This window comes from Pelodiscus sinensis, chromosome 13 (genome assembly GCF_049634645.1).
Source record: "Pelodiscus sinensis isolate JC-2024 chromosome 13, ASM4963464v1, whole genome shotgun sequence".
Lineage (NCBI taxonomy): Eukaryota > Metazoa > Chordata > Testudines > Trionychidae > Pelodiscus > Pelodiscus sinensis.
This window is the reverse complement of record NC_134723.1, coordinates 15,125,021-15,140,237: the sequence shown is the minus strand read 5'-3', so window position 1 is coordinate 15,140,237 and position 15,217 is coordinate 15,125,021.

Sequence of the window (15,217 nt, the reverse complement as noted above, 5' to 3'; positions counted from 1 at the left end):
CTCAAGAGCTGCAGGAGGGAGCTGAAGTGATTGTGCTGGAGCCAACCTGGCTGCACCAGCATTGGTACACGTCACTGTCTGCCGTTGGTGGAATCACCCTTGTAGCTCCCTCTATACCTGGACCTAATCACACAGGACACTGGGGCTACGTCTAGACTGCAGGCTTCTTTCTCAAGAAGCTTTTTTTGGAAGAGATCTTCAGAAAAAACTTCTTGCAAAAGAGCACGTCCACACACAAGAGCACATCCAAAAAGCGATGCACTTTTGCGAAAGCACCCAGACTGATCAGACACACTCTCACATAAAAGGCCACCCAGAACCTCTTCAGCCAGGGCTTTAGGCACCAGTTGCTTCCAAGTGCTGGTGCGAGAGGTTTGCAGAGACACGTGCTTAAAGTGACACCCCCTGGACAGCTGTTTCTCTGTTTCTGCTGCATGCTTGCCTATCTCTTTGAGGGACAGCAAAGCGTTAGCAGTGCCTGCTGTGGGTGCTCTGTTCTTTTTTGGATTCCACAGCCTTTTTTTGTGCCATAGATTCAGAGCTGCCCCTGGGCATGCGATGACCCCACACAGCCATGCTGCAGTTTTGGCAGTATGTTCTGCCAGCTGCCTTCCTGATCCTGCATGACCTGGACCCCGAGCTTATTCTGGGGACCCTCTCCATGACTGTAGCTGCTCCACGCTGCACCTGCACTTCACTGTGGAGAGGTGTTTCTGGAGGCTCGACACCAGTTCAGACTGGTGGGACCAGCTGGTCATGGAGCGATGGGACGACCAGCAGTGGCTCCAAAACTTCCGAATGCCAAAGACCACCTTTTTGGAGCTATGTGGCTGGCTCACCCCCGCCCTCCAGAGACACGACACCCACCTGTGGCCTGCCACCCCCCTGGAGAAGCGGGTCACAATCGCCCTCTGGAAGCTCACCACGTCCAACAGCTACCTGTCGTTGGGCAACCAGTTCAGTATGGGGAAGTACACCATCAGGGCCCTCCTCATGGAGGTAAGGAGTTCTTGGGCTGCAGTCCCTGCAGGGTGTGGGGGAGGGAGGAGTTTTGCATAAGAAAGGAGGCTGGGGACTGGGGTGTGGTGGAGCGGGGATGGGGAAGAAGCCCTGTCCCTGGGGGCTTGTGCCATCCCACCCTCACACAGCCCTGCTGCTGGGGGTGGGGGGTCAGCCTCATAGGAGGTGACTCCAGGGGTGTTTGTGGGGGGCAGGGAAGGGGAGCAGGTCGGGCACCTCCCAAGGGCTCCGGCACCCCCTTTCTCATTCTCTGTTTTCTGTGTTTGTCTCCTTCTGTAGGTGGTGAGGGCCATCAATTCCATCCTTCTGCAGAGGGTCATCCATCTGGGAGACCTGATGGCACACGTGGTATCACACCACTGCATCAGTTCATCCCAGACGTGGTCCCGCCATTCCAGGTCGTCATGGACCTTGTGTGCAAGGGTCTGGTGGATGTCACGAAGGACACTGCCGCATCAGGTCCTCATGCACCCTGGCGCACCTTCGGGTCCCTCAGGCTCTGGTGGGTGACTGCGGTGGTGTGGATCAGCTCTGTCCCTGCTGGACTGGCTATGGAGAACACACAAGAGGGAGAGGCAGTTAGTCATCCATGCAGACCTGTAGGCACCGTCCCTGAGGCCGTGCCTGCCTGTGTGAGCAGTGACTAACAGTCTGCAGCCCAGAGGAGGGGGATGTCCTGGGTGCAAGGCCATGTGTGGCCTGCAAAGCAGTCCATGATTCACAGGGGCCCCGATGTGCCCAGAGGACAGTGTTGCCTGCTCCCCAGCCACCCTCCCTCCCTCAGCCCACGGACAAGCAGGCAAGGGAAGTGTCTGGCCACAGTGGGATCCCCTCATGGGCAGCAGAGGAGCTAGGAGCAGCCTGGGCCTCCCTGGGGTCCGCACATACAGATGCGGTTCACTGGGTTGTCTGTGGGAGTAGCTGCTGCCTCGCTTGTGAAGACATGCCCATGTGCTGTGTGTGACACTCCTTGGTCTCTGTGGGGTGGTGCCTGCTCCCTTGTGGCTAGCCTGCTTTCAGTCGGGGTGCCCCCCATGCCCCGCAGCAGAACGTGTGTGGCCTCCCGAGTCTGGAAGCAGGATCCCAGGCGTGCTAGGGCTGCCTGCTGCGTCTACATGCCTCACGCTAACGCAGCACATGGCTGCACATGCACAGACCACAGTACAATGTGCAGCCCAAATATCCCGAGTGACACTCGCCCCCGTCCCCTGTGCACCCACCTCCCCCGCCCTGTGTGCATGACAAAGTGAGACCACTCACCTGAAGATCGCTCCCAGGCTTCCAAGGAGGCCTGGCAGACATCTTGGCTCACAGGAACCGACTGGAGGGAGAGGGTCACGATGCCAGTCTCCTCCTCCTCTGCTGCTACGGCCCTCCTGCTCCTCCTCTGGCAACCTCTGGCTGGACGATGACCCCGGAGTCCACCAGAGTGGGTGGGGAAGAAGTTTCCCTACCCCCCAGGATCTGGGGCAGTCCCTGCTAATAGGCACAGGTGTGGGGTCCTGACCCTGAGCGGAAGCTGTGTTCTGTAGCCCAGACAAATCCCTGACAGAGCTCTTTCACCTTACTCCAGACCTGTTCCATGGTCCAGGGTGGGTGTCCGCATTCCACCAGAGACATGGCCATCCAGCCATAAATGTTGGCATTGTGACGTTTGGCCTGGGGATCCTGTAACGTTTCCTCCTCACCCCACTGCTCAAGAAAGGACTGGATCTCTGGGCCTGACCAGGATGGAGTATGCCTCTTCATCCCCCTGGGTCGGTCCTGGTACCCCTCGGGCTGCTCCCAGCGAGGGCTGGGGGGGGAGGGCTGCAATGGGCTTGAGATATGAAAGCTCCAAATGCCTATGGCAGGGAGAGCTGTGTGGTCAGGGTGCTGCCCTCAAGACAGCTTCCTGCTCCAAGGCTTGTCCAGGTTTAAGAGGGGCTGGGAAACAGGAACTATGGGTTGTGATTATTTTGTATGGCGTGGCCACCAGGGCATCTGTGCTTTTTCCTGGAGGCTTCTGCAAAAAGCCCCTCTTCCCTGTCCACACACACCTTTTTGCAAAAGAGGCTTTTTCCTCGTAGAATGAGAATTACCGATACCAGAAAAAAAACTCCTCTGTTCTTTTGATTTACTTGCTAAAGAACGCAATTGCAGTGTGGATGTTACGCAAGTTTTGTTGGAAAAACTGTCATTTTTCCAACAAAACTCTGTAGTGTAGACATACCCTGGGTGTCTATGGCACCTCGACCTGCACCTCATGGCATGGTTACATTTCACAGGACTTCAATGCTTTTGCCAGGTCTAACAAATAGGCAGTAGGAAGCCATCCACCAAGGCCACTTACCTGGCTAAATGGAAGAGGTTTTCATGCTAGTGCACTAGGTCTCCCCAACCCAGGCATCTATTCCCTTCATTCTGGACTATCCACTCCCTCTGAAGGGCAGGTGTTCACCCTCTCTTTCATCAGAGTTCATTCAGTGGCTATTTTGGAGTTTCACCCCAGGTATTGGGGGAGGCTGCTCTATTTTCATAAATCCCTTAGTGGTATCTTTTCTTATGGGGCTAAACATCTTTTCCTCAACTAAGACAGTTGTTTCCTGCATGCAATCTCAACTTGATCCTTTCTAGATTGATGCACCCACCTTTCCAACTGCTAGCTACTTGCTTGTTTCTGTACCTTTTGTTGGAAGGTGGCTCTCTGGTGGCAATCACATGCACCAGAAGAGTTCCAGAGCTGAGGGCATTCACATCTGTTGCATTTTCTTTGAAAGGTGCTTAAAGAGACAGATAGGGTTCGAGAAGGGTGTGGGGTGCTCCTTGCTTTGAATTGCTTCTAAGTTCCCTCCTCTGATCCTAAAGAGGAGTCAGCAGAAAACTGACCCGGACAGAAGCTGTGGCTGCAGCACAGAACAAGTTCCAGCAATGCCTAATGGGTCAATGGTGCTTCCTTTCCATAACCAACCAGAGCAGACAACATGGGTAGCGGGAATCCCACAACAGCCCTCCAGGCTCCCAGCTGCAGCAGCAGGTGGGGTGGGAAGAAACTACCAGGGACCAGGCTGCAGTAACTTCAGACGGGGAGGGGGGGGGGGAGGGCCTGTGCCTTCCCAAAGAAAATCCAGTTGCTTTGTGAGGTGTTCAGCAAGAAGAGCATGCAGCTGGAATCATTATTACATTGGCAGTTGTATGCATTTTGTACGATGTTGAGCTATCTGTGGGACCATCACAAGCAGCGTTTTCATCAGTGTATCAGGAAAATAAGGTATATTGGCAAACTGTACATTTGCCTCCCTTCTGCTCCCAGTCCCATGCCTATTCCACGTGATCCCTCTTTCTTTCCTTTCACTCCCAGAACTCACCTCACCTGCTCTTCATCACCTCCTTCCTCTACTCTCCATCTAACCTCCCCCGTTCCTGTCAAAGCTTCAGCAGAGCTAGTTTCCCCATGGAATTGATTTGGGCTTCTTCACAATGTGGTGCATGCTGGGGTTTCTTTTTCCTGCAGTGGGGTGGATACACAGCAGGCACGATGGACCCTGCACCTCCCTCAACATGACAAACCAGGAACCCGTCCTTTCTCCTTTCATGGAGACCCAGGAGAGAAGAGCACTGGGACTCTTGTGGTCATGAAGCACTATCAGAGCTGTTCACATTTTTCCAGCAGGGAGAAGGGCCATTGCAACGACCATGCAGAGCGAGTGAAGGACTGACAGCCCAGTTCCAGCTGGGCATTAGAAGATGTTCTGATCACCTAGACAACTTTGTCATTTTCTAGAAGTGTTTTTCCTACCCCACTGCCTTCGGTTTCTGCTGCACCTTCCTCTTGGCCGCTGGACCTTCTTGGCTCCTCTGGCTCCTGCTGCCTCTCACCCACTTTTCTCTCATTTTCTGCTACTCCTCTACTCCCTGGGTGAGTCTAGACTGGCAAGATTTTGCGCAAAAGCAACTGCTTTTGCGCATAAACTTGCCAGCTGTCTACACTGGCCGCTTGAATTTGCCCAAGAGCACTGACATTCTAATGTAAGAATTCAGTGCTTCTTTTGTGCAAATACTTTGACACTCCCATTCAGGGATAAGCCCTCTTATGCAAGAATACTTCCACATGAGGGCCAGTGTAGACAGGCACCTTAATTTTTTGCGCAAGAAAGCCCGATGGCTAAAATGGCCATAGGAGCTTTCTTGCGCAAAAGCGCGTCTGTACCGGGCACAGATGCTTTTGCACAAAAGCACTTTTTGCACAAAAGCATCCCTGCCAATCTAGACGCTCTTTTGTGGAAATACTTTTAACGGAAAAACTTTTCAGTTAAAAGTATTTCCACAAAATCATTCCAGTCTAGATGCAGCCCCTCTGTCTCTTAATTTGCATCCCTTTTGTTGTAGCTACCTTCACCCCTACCCTTAGCTTGTTGCTTCCTTCCATTCTTTGTTGCCCTGCTATCAATTCTCTTCCTCCTGCTGCACTGCTTCAGAAGCTAATTTGGGAGCTGATGAAAGAGTTAGCCCAGCTGCTCTGGCAAGTGGTGGATCTGGCCAGCAAGAAGGTATTTCTCTGCATCTGCCCTCCACAGCTTCAGGAGGAGAAGTGATGCTGCTTGCACAGATTGCCCCAGGCAGTCAGCAGGAAGGTCCAGGAGGGAGGATTATAACAAATGATTAATAAGCTGGTACCTGTGAGCATTGAGGAGAAGGTGCTGCCTCAGCTGAGAGCACAAATGGATTTAGATAACAGCAGCAACCACCCTATTACAGGGCTTGGGGTAAAGCAAACTCCACCAAGCCCTGTCGTGCACCCACCCACACAGGCTTTTCCCTTTGGCCTCCAGACTGGCAGGCAGCCATCATGCATGCTAGAGAATGTGGAGGGGGGAAATACAAAGCCCTGCATTCAGGGGTTTTCTCTGCCACCTGAGGCTTGCTCAGCACCCCAACAGTCTCCAACCTGCAGTCCCCTCCCTGAGCCAGTATCCCCGTCACCTCCTCCTCCCACACCCAAATCTCTCATTCTCAACCCAGTGAAAGTGAGTAAGGGCTGGTGACAGCAAGTGATGGGGGTGGGGGAAATGGAGTGGACAGGACCTAAAGGAAGGGATGGGGCCTCAGGAGAGGGAGGGGGTAGATCCTGGCTTGCCCAGACATTTAAAAAGTGATCTTGGGTATAAAAAGGTTGGAGAGCACTGGTTTAAGGTGAAGTCACATTCTCTGAGGATTTATAAGTATATCTCTGGCTGGATCCTATTCTTGTTATCAGTTGGGCTCAGTTTACAAAGGCAGAAGGTGTTTCGCTGGTATCACTTGGAGATGGTAAAGCGGTATTCCTGCTTGATATTTGCAGGGCAACTAAGTGATGTTTTATCTGCAGATCCATAAGATATTTTGCCTTGATCTATGCCTTCTCTGCTGACACATCCTCTGGGCAGAAGTTGTACAAACAGCCATCCTGGCTCTGTCCTCCTCTGTGTACAGTGGAATACACCCAGTGGACCAGCACTTGAAGAAGAAAGGAAAGTTACTTCTTCCAGGAGTGTATGTGTGTCCCTGTACCTCTAATAGAAGAGTTCTGGGAGCAGTGTCCTTTGAGCCGCTGCATGTCACACTCCCTGATCTGCCTCAAGGTAGCACTGCGAGAGGCGGGTAGGGTGGGAAAGGCTACCCTCGTCCTTCTCCGCCACCTTTGATCTCACAGGGAGAGAGCAGTTAAGATGCTGTAGGACTATTGTCTGTTTTTTAAGTTATCCCAGTTTCAGACAAACCCTTCTGAAGCCAGGGAGAGAGCAGCTGTTCCTCCTCTATCTAGCATTAGCATAAGTGGCTGTTTTCTTTTTGTTTAAAAAAAAAAAAAAAAGACCAAAAGAAACAAGAGAAGTGAAGACAACCTGCGTGGTTCTGTGTTCCCCATTGCTAGAGAATGATCTGCTCCTAATTGGGGGTATTCTTAGCTCCAGGCTCTGAGAGGTGCCTCTCCAGTAAGCAGTTTCTGTAACAGCCAGACGTTCTCATTGTGTCTGATGCCTGAGACAGCCTCACTGCTAACTGGGAGCTAAAGCTTAAACTCCTCCTTAGGGAGAAGGCATTTCAGGCTCCAGGAGACTCCTGATGGATTATCTCCAGAGCCTTTCACTTCAACAAAGAGAGAGTTGCTGAAAATTCACAGCAGACTCCTCCGGGAAGCTCCAAGACATTAACAACTGCCTTGGCCCTGACAGAAAAACAAACTGCGAGTGATTGGCAGCCGGAGGGGTTTCCCCAGAGCTGCCACCTGGCAGGGACAGAAAAACATGCCAGGGCATGGGCAGATGTGCAGAGCCTCTCTCACCCACCCCTCCAGCTCTGCAGGCTGCATATCACCTGAGAAGCCAGGGAGCAGTCAAGCTCTGAGGTAGTATTAAAGAAACACAACTACCATATATCAGAGGGGTAGCCGTGTTAGTCTGGATCTGCAAAAGTGACAAGGAGTCCTGTAGCATGTAGACTAACAGATGTCATGCATCTGACGAAGTGGGTCTTTGCCTATGAAAGCTTATGCTCCAATACGTCTTCTAGTCTATGTGCTACAGGACTCCTTGTTGCTTTTACAATTACCATACTGTCTCTAAAAGAGTGGCACTGTGAAAACTTTTGGTAGCAGGTGTGACAGAACTCCCACCTAGCATCAGTATTGACAGTGTACCACAAATATGCCCCTGCAGGGCCAAGTGAGCCTATAACACATGAGCTCTGGTATCCTGGAGACCTGTGGCCTTGGTACCGCGCAGGTCGTCTTCACTTCTCTTCTTTTTGTTAAAAAACAGGAAAGGGAGTTACTGTACCACTCTAAAAGTGTGGCACTGACAACTTTCAGTACCTGGCACAAGAAAGCTCTTATCTAGGGAGTGCGCTGCATCAACTCAGCCATTGGTACCGATCAAGTACCATGGACATTCAATCATGGTACTGAATGAGCTCTGCATTCTGCATGGAGACCTAATGTGTGGGGAAGAATGACAATCCCTATGGGTATGTCTACACTACAGCGCTAATTCCAACTAACTTAGTTCGAATTAGTTAATTCAAACTAAGCTAATTCGAATTAGCGCATCTAGACTTAAAAACTAGTTCGAATTAGCGTTTTGCTAATTCGAACTAGCGCGTCCACACTGATTGGATGCTGGGGAGCACTTAAAGGCGGCTGAAACTGGTTCTGGCAGGGCATCAGGTCAGTAGTTGCTTTGTGTGGCTGCTATCTGAGGCTCGTGCTTAAAGGGACCCCCCTGGACAGCCGGTTCTCAGTTTTTCCGCTCGCTTGCCTACCTCGCCGAGGGACAGCAAAGCGTTTTTCTCTGCGCCCGTCTGTGTTAGTGTTTCCCTTCGGGGACGCCGCCGCAGGTGGCAACATGGAGCCAGAGCTCGCCCTGCACTTTCTGGTGCAGTTTCCGGACTTGCTGCTGCAAGCCTGCCAGCAATGGCTGGAGGCTGCCTGGCACCACCTGGTGCACGTCAGCCCCCTGCCTCTCCGCCTGGCCACCCTGGGGGCCACGGAGCGGCAGCACCCGGGTGCCAGCGTGCCCTGCCACATCTGGCATCTGGACACCAGCAGGGACTGGTGGGACCGCATCATCCTGGAGCGCTGGGGAGACAGGCAGTGGACCCAGAACTTCAGGATGAAGTGGGACACCTTCCTGGAGCTCTGCGAGTGGCTCGCCCCTGCTCTGCGCAGAAGGGACACTCGCATGAGGCCCACCATCCCCCTCCAGAAGCGTGTGGCCATCGCCCTCTGGAAGGTCTCCACGCAGGACAGCTACCGATCCGTCGGGAACCAGTTCGGCGTGGGGAGATCCACCGTCGGAGCAGTGCTCATGCAGGTACGGCACTCGCCGGCCACTGGGCCAGGGGCAAGGAGGGCTGCAAGAAGGGGATGGTCCACCCCAGGGAAAATGGAGGGACGGGGGGGAGGAGGCGAAAGTGCCCTGCACCGGAGGGGCCAGTCTCTCCCGGCCATACTACACGCCGCCCGGGGGGTTGCTTTCGGGAGTGGGGCGCAGGGCACTGCCAGGGTATGAACACTCCCAGCCACCCGGGCACCCCAGTGATTCGCGCTTTGCTGTCTCTCTCCGCAGGTGGTCAACCGGGTGCTGCTCCGCAGGGTGGTCCGCCTCACCGACTCAGACGCCGTCATCCGGGGGTTCGGAGCCCTCGGCTTCCCCAACTGCGGGGGGGGGGGGGGGTGTAGCCAGACAGACTAACCCCTATATTATCCATCTTATTTGCCTCTCTGAAGCACAGGGCAGAGAAAGAGCAATAATATCAGCATAGTCTATGCTGGCTCATCTGATCCTGAGAAGCTGAAACATAGATATGAGGAGAGATCAGGATATGCGAGTGTCAGGCTGGCACCTATGTTGATTCGAACACACACAGTCCCTGGATGAGGAATTTCCCACTGAGAAAACAATGTCCCAGTACTTCAATTTAATCATCTCAAATCTCTCTTACAAGTGTAAATTAAGTTCACAACTTCCTTGTAAGAACTGGTCTCACAGCAGACAGACCAGCATCAATTGGCATTACAGATAAGAAAGAGAAATACGTGACCCCATGATTATAAAAGATGGGCCTAGCACACACTCACTTTGAGTGTCATTCTACCCTCTACCTGCTGGTCAGGTTAGGTGTTTGACCTCCCGAGGTTCTATGGGGACGCCCACCTCGTATTTTCGTCTTTCCTAGGAATTGAGGGACCGGCCCTGGCCTGACATGCTGGAGTCGAGAGGCACAGAAGGGGGTAAAAATGGTACCTGGATGTGGTCCTCTGTCTTAAGTGTACACATAGAAAGAGTAAGCTGTTACTTGGTACCATTATTTCTATTTTTCTATCTTTATCTTCTTTGTAACCATTTTTAAGACCTATATTTTGCTAATAGTTAAGAAATAGAGCAATAGCCATTGTAACCATATGATTTATAAGCTTCTTTAATAAACCTGTAACTGTTTAAGCTTTAACCTGACTCCTTCAGTTGTTGTAACAGAACCAAGCACAATTTAAAAGAATTTCAGCCGGTCATAAAGGGACAATTATAGGAAGAGCTTGGGCGTTTGGATCTGTGTCACTCCCAGGTGACAGGATCCACTGGGGCATCTTTCAGTCTTTCTCCAAGGCTGCCCGCTGCGAAGGAATTATGAAATTCTAGCAGCTGAAATCTAAGATGTAATAAGCTCTTCCTATATAACGGGGCGTCTGTTGGCCTGCTGGCCACCCTCTGCGATGGGACCCCGGTCCTAGCAGTAAAGGCACGGACGTTAAACCTTTTCTCGGAAACATACACACACACACTGCCCTGACTGTCGGCTGACAGGGGGACATCGACGGGACGCACATCCCCATCCGTGCCCCAGAACACCAGGCCTCCCAGTATGTGAAATGCAAGGGGTACTTCTCTGTCCTCCTGCAGGCCGTGTGTGACCACCAGGGCCAGTTCACGGACATTAATGTGGGCTGGTCCGGCAAGGCACACGGGTGTACCGGAACTCCTCCGTGTGCCAGAGGCTGCAGGCCGGGACCTTCTTCCCCGACCGCCACATCAGGGTCGGGGACGTGGACATGCCCGTGTGCCTGGTGGGAGATGCGGCCTGCCCCCTACAGCCCTAGCTGATGAAGCCCTACACGGGGCACCTCAACCCCTCCCACCAGGCCTTAAATGCGAGGTTGACCAGGGCCCGCATTGTGATAGAGGGGGCCTTCGGGCGACTGAAAGCCCAATTTAGATGCCTCCTCACCTGTCTCGACCTCACAGAGCACAACATCCCTCCCGTGGTGGCAGCATGTTGTGTGCTGCACAATTTGTGCGAGCAAAAGGGAGAGGCTTTCCTGCCAGCCTGGATGGCTGAGGCTGACTGTATGGCTGGCCACTACGGTCAGCCCTGCACCGCTGCTGTCCGGGAAGCCCAGCAGGGGGCCATCCAGATCCGGGAAGCCCTGCGGGAGAGCTTCCATGTGGAGGAGGAGGACTGAACTCTCCCTGCATGCCCCACTGTGGCCTTCTTCCACCCTGCCCCCCTTCCCCCTTTCCTCTCCCTAACCTCCCTTCCTAATGTCAAATAAAGACACCTGTTTTGGCAAAAAAAAATCTCTTTTTATTTTACATAACTGGGGTGGGGGGGAGGGAGGAGTGGGAGAGGGGAGGGGGAAACCTGGGAGAAGGGAGCTGGAAGGGGGAGGAAGGGAAGGGAAAGCTCAAGGTTGGGGGTCGGACTGGCTCTCCCATCTCGCAGCACTGCGGGTGCGGGGGCGTCGCGAGGGGAATGTGGGGGGGTGGGGCAGGTGGGACAGGGGGTGCGGAGGAAGTGGGAGGGGGGAGCATGGGCAGGGGGAGCAGGGGCAGCAGGGGTGGGAGGAGGAGCGAGAGCTGGGGCAGCCGCAGGAGCTGGAGCAGGAGGAGGCAGAAATCGGTCGACCAGGGTCTGGAGGTGGCCTCTGAGGCCATGGCCCTGCTCCTCCAGTGCCTCCAAACTCCGCTGGCGCAGCCGAAGGTCCTCCCGGACCCAGTGGTCCTGGTTGCGGAGCAGCTGCTCCAGGAACTGGAGGTGCTGCTGCTGGTAGTCCTCCTGGTTCCTGGCACGCCTACTGGCCCGGGCGCTGGTGGCTGTTGCAGGTGGGGTGGTGCGCCCTGCAGTCCCAGGTGCTGCGGCTGTGGTGAAACAAGAGTAGCGGTCAATTCTCCCTGGGGACAAGGTGGGTGAAACCCAGCCCCCCTCTGCAAGGCCAGGGCCCCTGCATGACACCCAGCTGCTGCTCCATGGTGGGCAAGGCCCAGGCGCACGGTCCCTGGGCTCCCTCTCCCCCCGACCCCCCGTACACATAAGGGGAGCATGATGGTACTCACATGTGGAGCCCTCCCCGGCCTTGGACGACACAGGTGATGTGGTCTGTGGGGTTCCTCGGGGGTCCTGGGCAGGATCCTGGCTCTCGGTGTCCTCCGGCTCCTCCTCCTCGGTGTCAGGGACGGGTCCCTCTGCCCTGGGGTCGATCACCACCCCAGGGGCATGGGCGGTGTGAGCCCCCAGGATGTGGTCCAGGGCCTGAAAGTGGGGGTAGGTCCTTGATTTTACAGTGGACCTACTCCCGGCTCCACTGGTGGCCAGCCTGGCAGCCATGCGGCTGTACACGGCCGCTTTCCTGTGGCTAGTGCGGCGATCGTGGACATTGGAGGCTTCCCCCCAAACCTCGATGAGGTCCACGATCTCCGCACCTGACCAAGCGGGCTCCCGCCTCTTGTGGCCCCGGGCAGGCTCCTGGGAGCCGCCAGTCTGGTCCCGGGAAGAGGGGGAGGGCTGGGTGGCATCGGGTGGCTGGCTCATGTTGTGGCAGGGTCTGCTGGCTGGGTGCTGGCAGGCTTGCAACTGGCACAAACGGTGTAGCCAGACCGTGGCTCTTTAAGGGCTCCGGGACCGGGAGGGGGGGCAGAAGAGTTTCCCTGGTATTGGCCAGAGTGGCCACCAGGGCAAGCTGGGAAGGGCTAGCCTCCCACTAGTTCGAACTAAGTGGCTACACAGTCCTTAATTCAAACTACTTAATTCAAACTAGGCATTAGTCCTCGTGGAATGATGTTTACCTAGTTCGAATTAAGCGCTCCGCTAGTTCGAATTAAGTTTGAACTAGCAGATCGCTAGTGTAGCGCCTAGCAAAGTTAATTTGAACTAACGTCTGCTAGTTCGAATTAACTTTGTAGTGTAGATATACCCTATTATGAGGTACCAGGGCCCTGGTACTGAGCACACACAGGCACCTGGCCCAGTGCCAAGGTCAGTGCTTTGTACTGCCAATACCCCAGTCGGTGCCACCCTTACCCAGTGACAAGTCTAGCAGTGGCCAGGAGGGAGTCATGTCCCATTGTTACAGCACGAGGATCCGCCCTAGTTTCATTGAGGCCATCCATAATCGTAGTATGGGACCCCATCATCCCTGCCTCCCCCCTCCCATTGACTTATTGCAATCCTTGGGCAATATACATGCACAGGTCGCAGCCATCCAGTGTCTTTCAAAGTGGTTGGTCTTGGATTTTGCAGGACAGCATAGTTGTGGCCGACATAACTGTTTAGAATTCCAAATGATCAAACTATTATGGCCAAATATGATTTTATTAATTATGAGAAACTGAGTGTGTTTTGGGAACATTTACTGGAGACATAAAAGTAACAATTTCAGGCCACCCTTAGAGAGGGTCAGTTAATAATCAGATTGGTGCTAGAAACAGCACCGTATGTAACTGATAAAGCAGCCTGCCTGCTCTTCATGACAGTGATACCGAGGCAGGGCTTCTTGATTACATCTTTCTAGATTGCCCAAATGGTCGCAGAAGACAAACTCTTTCACAGAGAAGACAGATTCTTCTCCCCAATCCTGGATTCCTGAACCACATTACATTCCCTAGGAATCTACACTGCATGTCAGAAAATAAGATATTCCTCTCGGCTACACAATACCCACCATCTCAGCACTGTTATGAGCCAGCGGGTAAGAGGACCAACTGTCGATAGGAGAAGCAGTCTGAACCCCATTCCACAAACCACCTCTTCTAAGCACTTTTCATGGGGGCAGTTGAAGGCCTGAACAATTGCAACATCAGCTGCCATTCACACACCTATCGTGCCCCTCAGAAGTCACTTGACTATTTCCCAGCAACTGCATCACCTCTGAAAGATGAACCCTGGGGATTATTTTAAAACGTTACACCATTCAATTCATGTCCCTTCCCCACTACAACCTTCCTACCCTGCTTCCCTCGGAGACCCTTCTAATGAGAACCTATGTCAACAGGAAATATGTAATTTGCTATTCCATTGAACCAGTCCTGGCGCAACTCTGGAGAAAGAGGGTTAACTGCTATTATTTGCTAATCCACCAAATGAAGGGAGGTTGGATTCCCATTCTAGACCCAAAGGCATTAGACAAATGTTCAAGACAGTCATGCTAGCAGCCAAAGATTTCCTACACTTTACCTTTGGGCAGGACCATTATCAGTACAGACTGCTCCACCCAGGTTATTCACCACAGTTCTCATCATTGAACTGGAGTACAGTATTAACCCCAGTACAGCAACTGGAGTTCCCAGCACCATCCTCAAAGCAGTAAAGGGGCCTTCCTAATAGTCTGGGGAGTTCACCTACGCAACCACAAGATTCAGGTCAATCTTCTACAGAAGTAATACTCCATGTCGCACTTTTGGAGCTAAGTATTGACAGGAACGCCTGTATACACTTTCTGTCTTTCATCAAGAACATACATGTGACGTTCATGATGGACTTAAAATGACCCCTATGTTTTTCATAAATCACCAAGAGGGTGCCAGATTGCCTTTGCGGAAGCACTCATACTGTGGAAATGGTGCATTCTTCACAGTGTACTCATCCCAGCTATCTACCTACTAGGGATACAGAATGTGACAGCCAACAGTCTCAGAATTTCTGTCATGACCCCAAATGGGAACTGAACTCAGAGGTGCTTTGACATACATTCACCTTCTGGGTAACCCTGTCTACAGATCACTTTGCCACTTACTGGAACTTGAAATGTCCTCATTACTGCCCCAGACCTGGCCTGGGGACACTTCACAGGGAGGTGCCCTCATCCTCCCATGGAACAGGAACTTCTTGTGTGCCTTTTCCCAGTTTTCTGTCAAGGCACAGTTAAAATGCAACAGGAAGTGAGAGTTATTCTGATTGGCTGACTCCCTTACCTGACACTGATGGCTCTTTGCTCTTCTGTTCCTCGTCTGCTGATTCCTCACCTAATCTGTCAAAACAAAGCCCTGCTCCTTTACCTCAACCAGCAAGTCCTTCATCTGCAGGCATGGCTCCATCTTAGTTCCAAGGCTGAGATTTTAGCCTAGTTCTCAGCCTCCCTTTGAGTGAATGGCAACTTGCCCTCTTGTCCATGTGTACACGAAGGCACATGTATGAGAGATGATCAGTTCATTTTTTAAAGACACATTAACTCTCAGGCCATATTGCAAGTTTCTCCCTACTGTTTCTGCATTTTCCATATGAATCCACAGATCCATCTCTCTTTTTTCCCCCCAAACCCATTAGTGACAATAGGGGGACAATTCTGCATATATTATGTGTTAGAAGAAGAACACTAGCATTCTAATGTCTAAGGGCATTAGGAAATCCTCTAAACTCTTCCTTTTATCCAGAGAAAGATCCCAAAGCTCTGTGATATTGGCTCAAAGACTAT